The 7,697-nt window shown below is 42.0% G+C and overlaps 1 non-coding gene across 1 annotated transcript; it reads right to left on the reverse strand.

Moving 5' to 3' along the window:
• Positions 1–6,603: 6,603 nt before the first annotated feature.
• On the reverse strand, positions 6,604–6,675 carry Trnac-gca (transfer RNA cysteine (anticodon GCA)). Its single transcript has one exon. It is a non-coding gene; the product is annotated as a tRNA-Cys (tRNA).
• Positions 6,676–7,697: the final 1,022 nt, after the last annotated feature.

Below are 7,697 nucleotides of genomic sequence, written 5' to 3' on the forward strand. Positions count from 1 at the left end.
TGTATTTCTGTTGTCTTAAGCCATCCATTTGTGGTACTTTGTTAAGGCAGTGGAAACTGATATACTGGTTATCAATCACGTATATTGAATTCTTTCTGTTAAAATAACTGGTGTAAAGCCATGTCTGCATGGAGTATCCTGTTGAAGTGGCCGTATCGTCACTAGCAGGAGAAACTGTGCTGCACAGAAGCCCAGGGACAGAGAGTTGGAAGTTCATCACTGTGGTGATGTTCCTGGGAAAGACTTGTGACAAATGACCAGGGGATGGGATCTGTGTGCCACTGTGCCCAATCTCAGGGTGCTCCTCTTTTTATGGACTTAGGTGAAGGGTCTTGGGGGTGAGACTGATAAGCTCCTGTGTCTGATGTTTCTGATATGATTTGAGATGCCCAAGTGTCCAAGTGCTCCTGATTTAATTTTTTTTAAATATTTATTTTTTAGTTGTAGGTGGACACAATACCTTTATTTTATTTATTTTTATGTGGAGCTGAGGATCAAACCCAGGGCCTTGCATGTGCCAAGTGAGCTCTCTACTACTGAGCCACAACCCCCTGATTTAATCTTACTAATTATTTTATCGGCATGAATAAATTATCGACCAATTTGTGCCTTATGGTTGATCTGGGCAGATGGTGGTTGTTGACTTATATAAACAAGGCATGGAGTCATTCTCTCTTGACTCTTGTCAAGATGGAGTGACTCAGGCAAACTACTGCTTTGGTGTAACTCAGGGCTAGGCCCAGCCTGAACACTGCTGTTCTATACAGCATGAGTATAGGGCAGAGCACAGCCTCCTCTCCACGGAGCTCTAGTCAGTGGGGGGACTGGGAAATGGTCTCTAGTCAAGTAAAGCTTGATTTTGTCAATTCAGCTCAAGGAGGAAAAGTATTTCAAAGGGAGCACCTAAATTTGAACAAGGGACCTCTTGATCTACAGCCAATGCTCTATCCATGAGCCATGCCCCCTTTTATTGAGAACAAGTATAATTAGTCCCTGTTTATAATTCCAGCTACACAGGTACAGGTGCTCATTCTGTCTCTGCACAGAGCTGTGCATCCTGTCCGACTGTAAATGGACCTCCTGTGGCGTAATTATCCTTCTTTTGCAAAAAGAAACCATCACTTCTTGGCACCATCTTGGAAGGCCACTGAAGGTTCCATCTGAAAATGCAGCCTGTGCAGCTTGGTGCACAGACAGAAGACGAGCCCAGAGGGAAGCTGCTGCTTTTTGAACAAGGACTGGAACCTTCATTCCCAGCTTTTCACTTGACATCACTTCCCAATAACCAATGGCATGGAGCCAACATGACCCCTAGGTCCCCTGGAAATCCTACCTGGGTTTCAGGCATTGAAATTTCAGATGCATCTCGCCTTTGTCTCATACCTGCCCTTCGAGCGGCAGACTCACTGTGCACTGGTTGCTGCTCCAGCCCGTTGAATTTTTTCTACTTGCCTAAGTCCACGGACACAGAACCCTCCACACTGCAAGCTCCACTCAGCAGGTGCATTACGGACAGGAGCAAGGTGCAGAAGAAGCATCTGACTTGTGTTGAGCTGGGAAAGAAGAAAGAAAGAAAAGGGAAGAGCCAGCAGAGGGGCTGTGACTTGTTTCCAATTAATGCAGCCCGGCTAAATCTGCATGTGTCTATTTCCTATTGTCACACTCTGTCTCCTCTCCTCCAGGAGGAACTTTCCTTGCCCCTGAGTCCCTGAGGATGGAGACGTGAGAAAGAAAAAGGTCTTCTCCATCTTCCTTCAATAAAATCGGTTTTGCCTCATTCCTCCCCTCAAAAAAAAAAAAAAAAAAAAAAAGAAGAAGAAGAAAGAAAGAAAAAAAGAAATGAAGGAAGCAAGAGCAAAGTAGCCTTTGCTTGCCCAGGTAACTTTAATGATCATTTTTTTAAATATTTTTTTTAGGTGTAGATGGACACAACAAGATGCCTTTTATTTTTTAATGTTTAAAAAAATATTTATATTTTAGTTTTTTTTTTAGGTGGACACAATATCTTTATTTTTATTTTTATGTGGTGTTGAGGATCGAACGTGGGTCCGGCCCGTGCCAGGTGAGCGCACTACCACTTGAGCCACATCCCCAGCCCCTAATGATCAATCTTATTTAATAGAAAGTCCTGTGGTTGCAGCCTGAATTCAGCAATTAAAATTTCCACTCCACATAATGATCAATTCTCTGGAATCATTTCAACTACTCTCCTCACCTAGTAGTGGGTGAGTTGGGACAGGCCCTTCTCCTCCGCCTTTCTCCACCTAGCATTCAGCCCTTGCGTTCAGAATGTAGAGAAGAAAGGGACAATAAGAAAGCACTTAGTTGACTGGTACTATATTAAGGCAGATTTTCTTTTCTGGGTCTGCAAGTGTTTAAAATTATCCTTGGGTCAGGCACAGTGGTGCAGGGCTCAGGAGGTTGAGGTAGGAAGATTGCATGTTCAAAGTCAGCCTCAGCAACTGAGCAAGGCCCTAAGCAACTCAGTGAGACCCTGTCTCTAAATAAAATGCAAAATGTTCAAGTGCGCCTGAGTTCAATTCTCGGTACCAAGAAAGAAAAAAAGAAAAGAAAAAGAAAACACCGTTTCTCCCTTTACCAATTCACTTATTTTTTTTTTTTTTGGTAGTTGTAGATAAATAGCATGCCTTTATTTTATTTGCTTATTTTTATATGGTGCTGAGCATTGAACCCAGTGGCTCACACATGTGAGGCAAGCTCTCTGTCACTGAGCTATGGTCCCAGCCCCTCTTTTTGTTGTTGTACCTTTATTTTATTTATTCATATATGGTGCTGAGAATTGAACCCGGTGCCTCATGCATGCTAGGCAAGCGCTCTACCACTGAGCTATAACCCCACACCCCAGCCCCTTTACCAATTCTTGATCTAGTTGAAACTTGATTTATCCTAACTTTGTGGAGGAAGTAGAAGAACAACTTTATTTTTGCTTGACTTGAGTAAAAACAAAACAATGTTGCCTCTTTATTGTTGAATGTAGTTTTAATTTCTCTGTTTTCTAGCAATGTTGAGTATCTTTTCATAAATGTATTGGTCATGACAATAACCTCTTCTGTGAATTCTAATTCTGTCTTTGTCCATTCTTCTGCTGGGTCAACTATTTTTTCTTTTCTGTTTGATCTGTAGGGATTCTTTTTTAAAAAATAACTTAAACATTTTTAATTGTTATAAAAAACCATAAAATATAAAATTAGCCATCTTAACCATTTTAAATGTTCAGTTCAGTAAGGTTAAGTACACTTCATTAATATAATCCATCTCCAGAAGTTTTTCATCTTGCCTATATTCTGGTACAAATCCATTCCCAACATCTGTGTTGCAAAATTCAGTCTCTTGTTTGGGAAGTTATTTGCCATATAAAAATTTAAATTTTGATATAATCAAAATCATCTTTTACAGTTATTTTATATAAAGATTAGAATGTTCTTTTCTAGTTCATGATTTGTGTGTCAGAAACTCTAATCTGGGCCATATTTATGAATATAAATAATGAATAAATATCCTCTTCTTGGCCAAACTTTAATCTGGTTCCTGAACCTTCCCCAAGCCAATTTGTGTACTTCCTTGTAAAATCCAGTTTTAGCCAAGAGCCCAGCTAAGTCAGTTTAGCAAGAACCATCCTTGGTGTCTGATTGCCTTGTGTATCTGATCAGGTTCCCTGTCCTCCGCCTCTGCGTTCCAGGGACAGTCTGGCCATGGTGGCCTGTCTCCAGCGGGAATCTCGTTCGGTTGGTTTTGCAAGAATCCCACTTTCTCCTCTCAGTGTATTTCCACTCACTGACCCCGCTGCTCCTTGGCTTACGTTTTCACTTGTCCATGCTTTAGTCAGAGTTGAAACCCGTCTCTCTTTCCTCCCTGCAAGACGTGGTTGCCGTGGTCTGTGTACCCATCTCAGTGGTCCAGAATAGAGTTTTCCTCGCTCTGCTTTAAGTATCTTTGAATAATTTTCTCTTTAAGAGTATGCATAGATGAGTGTGTGTGTGTGTGTATGTGTGTGTGTGTGTGTGTTTTCTAAAAGTTTGAGTTCATGTTTAGGTCTTTATTTGGATTCTTAACGGAGTGAGATAGAGATCATTTGTGATGTTTGTTTTTTCAGTGCTGGGGATTAAACCCAGGGCCTCACACATTGTTAGGCAAATGTTTTAACACTGAACCTGCATCCCAGCTCTGTGATTTTTTTTTTTTTTTTGAGACAATGAATCCAGTACCCTTTATTGAGTCCACCATTTGTCCGCTGATTGGTGACACCATCTAGGTCTGGATATTCTCAAATCACACTTCATCTAAAGCTGTCCAATAGAAATATAATGCAAACAACAAATGTGAGCCACATGTAATTTTGTTTTCTAGTAGACACATTCAAGCAATAATAAATTATTAAAATCATCTTGATTCCATATTTTACTTAATCCAAAAATATCAAAAATATTGTCATTACAACATGTAATTAATATAAAAAATATTAACAAGATATTTTAACATTTTTTTGTAATGAGTATTCAACAATCTGATGGGAAGGACTTTTTCATGTGTTCTCTCTGTGCAGAATGTTGGAATGCCTTCCCCATTGTGGAGAATGTCTTCCTTACAAAGCCAGCATCCTCAAAATAGAAGGTAGAAAACCCTGTTCTCCAGGACCCTTGCAGAGGGTTGTGGAATGGCCTCGGCTGCAAGGAGCTGATGCTCTGGTTCCAGGCTTGAAGGGGGAAGAGGAGGGAAGGCGCAGAGCCCTTTGGCCTGCAAGGGAGCAGTCACTGTTGTCCTGCTATCAGGGCCTGGGGTGGGAACACAAGTGGCATGAGGACTGGTTTCTGGAAGGAGAGTAGAGGGTGGCACCCAGCGCTGGGTGCTGCCTCGGTTGTTTCTCCACCAACCAACCAGCTCTGCAGCTTGGTGGGGCGTCCCTCCTGGGAGGTTAGCCTGAGCCACACCTTCCACAACTCTGACCTTGCGAGTAGCTTTCTAATAAATGTCAGCTGCTCAGTCTTGGCTTCTAGGCCCTGACTGACACAGGGAGCTGAATCTTGAGGTACCTACTGCTTCACACAGAAGAGTGAGAAGTGGATTTCCAAGAAGGCTGAATTAAATCAGGGCTTTTCAAACTGTCTCTGGTGAAGGGTCAGCTTTATTTATTTTTTCTTATAATCTGTCCTGGATCAATACTAGCCCATCAGACTCACAGATGTTGAGACGCACACACCACCAGAACTGACCATGGCAGATTGTCCTGGACTTTGTAATTACTGACTCTCAATTTCTGAATGGTTCACAGCACAGACCAGCAACAAAGAGTTGGTGGACAGGTCCCAGGTCGCCAGGTCTACAGGATGTGCTGATGGAGCCTCTGGTGGCTCTTTGCCTTTCCCACTCTTCTGAGTCCTCTGCAGACCTGCTTTTCCAAACCAGCGAGAGAATCATGCACAGTAGTTCGGAGCCATATCCAGCTGGAGAGCAATGGCCGTGATGCCGAGGTGGGAGGCTCACTGCAGGAGTACTTCTCATTTCTCATGTGAAGGAAAGGAGGTTCCTGGGGCAGCTTAGGGCAGAGGAGCAGCCAAATGTCAATGGTCCCTGGAGTGTCCCACGTCTTGTACAGAGGTGGGCTTGGACCAGGCATACCCGGGTAGACCATAGACCCTACAGCCCTCACATGCAGCACCATTTCGGCATTTTTTTTGAAGGGGGGGACATAAACAAAATAAGGCAAAAATCCAGAGTCACTGTGTTTCATAATTATGTAATTGGTAAAGTTGTGTCATGCAAAACTTATGTGGCAATAATCACCATCTCTCCAATGTCCCATCTATAAAGACCTATTATATGAATATCTGCTGGTTTCCAGAACCAACAAAATATATTTCTCAGTTGATGAATTGGGATGTTTTAATTTCTGTTTGATTATCAGGAAATCAGAAGATAATATTTGTGTTCCCAGTAGTAGCAGCTTCTAACGACAGCTCTTTGGAATAAATGTCTCTTGCCTTTTCTAGACATTCAGGTCTTGCCTCCTATAGCACACATTTGTCTGGTTAGAATTTTATTGTGTTTTTATTGTAAACTGTCTCAGATCCAATTCTTTTTAAGAGGAAGCATGGTATAAACAAATAAAATGAGGAAAGTAATAATTACTCAGTAGGGAGAGAGAAAACCTAGGGCAGGCTCCCACCCTCCAGGAAATGATTATGGCTGAGGACTTAAAAATGAAACAGGAAAAAATGTGACAACAGGAACACTTCAGTGTTCACCATGTTGGGAAAATTCGATGTTGGGAGGCTGGATCTGCCAGATAACAGGGGTTGACTTCTCCTTAAGAAAAGGTTGGGGGCTGAGGACGTGGCTCAAGCGGTAGCGCACTCGTCTGGCATGCGTGCGGCCCGGGTTCGATACTCAGCACCACATACAAACAAAGATGTTGTGTCCGCCGAAAAGCTAAAAAATAAATATTAAAAAATTCTCTCTCTCTCTCTCTCTCTCCACTCTCTCTTAAAAAAAAAAAGAAAAGGTTGGAATAAAAAAATAAATAAATGAAAATTTTGATACCTGCCTCATTTAAATATAAAAAAGAAAAGAAAAGGTTGGTGACACAGGGGGCACCTGGATTTGAACCAGGGACCTCTTGATCTGCAGTCAAATGCTCTACCCCTGAGCTACACCCCCAGAGGACATTGTTGGTTCATTAAACACTTTCATAAGCACAGTTATTCTCAAGTTATGCTATGGCCATCCCTGTCTCTTTGGGAGTTACCCAAGCTGCTGTTCTGCTCACCCACCTCCACACTTGCCAGAACCTGTTTCTCTTCTCCAAAATATTCCCACCTGTGCCCACCTAAGCATCTCTCTCCCCAGCCCACTAAAACACTTCTTACCCTCACCATTATGATGATGATTGTGATGATGATGATGATGATGATGAACAAAGGTATCTCCCTATACCACTTAATATCTAAGAAGTTTTCTTTCTTTCTTCTTCTCTATTTCCATTCTTTGGCTTGGTTTCCTTTTTCAGGGACCAGGCCTGGGCCGTAGGAGGCTCTCAGGAGCTTGGCTAGCCCCACTGAGGCTAGGCCAATTAAGGGGCAGCCTCAGGTTTCTGGAGGATGAGGAATATGTAAGGTTAACTCCAAATGTCAGCAAAGCTGTAGGCCTTAAGCATTTGTCTTCTTGCTCTGAAACTCAAAGAGCCTCTACCTAACAGTAGTAAATGTTCTTGTCCTGAGCCTTCATCAATTATACTTCTGTTTTGAGCCTTTCTTGGGCATCACACACTACTATACTATTAGATATGGTTATCCATGGTTTTGTTTAGATTGGCCTGTGGCTTTCTTTTTGGAATATGGTCTTTTAATTTATTTCATATCAGGAGCATGCAAACTTCCTAGGATAATTTGGAGAGATTTTCACAGTTTTCCATGCTCTGGAATATTATATAAAACACAAGAGTGTCCTATTCCTCTCTACATGTTGGGGAAAACTTGGCTGGAAGCCCTCTGGATGTGGTGACTTTGTGAAGAGGTGCTCCTTGTCTTTTAAATGTGTTCCATCATTACTGGCCTATTCAGGTGCCCCACTTCTTCTGGGCCATATTTACTGATTCATTTTCACCAAGAAAATGGAATGAAGTTGTCCATAGTATTCTAGTATTCTCTCATACTGTGAAAATTCACTTAGGCATGTTTTGG

The sequence above is a fragment of the Marmota monax genome, unplaced genomic scaffold (assembly GCF_021218885.2).
Source record: "Marmota monax isolate L192 unplaced genomic scaffold, Marmota_monax_Labrador192_F-V1.1 WCK01_AAM20220418_F8-fsc00193, whole genome shotgun sequence".
In the NCBI taxonomy this organism is placed as follows: domain Eukaryota; kingdom Metazoa; phylum Chordata; class Mammalia; order Rodentia; family Sciuridae; genus Marmota; species Marmota monax.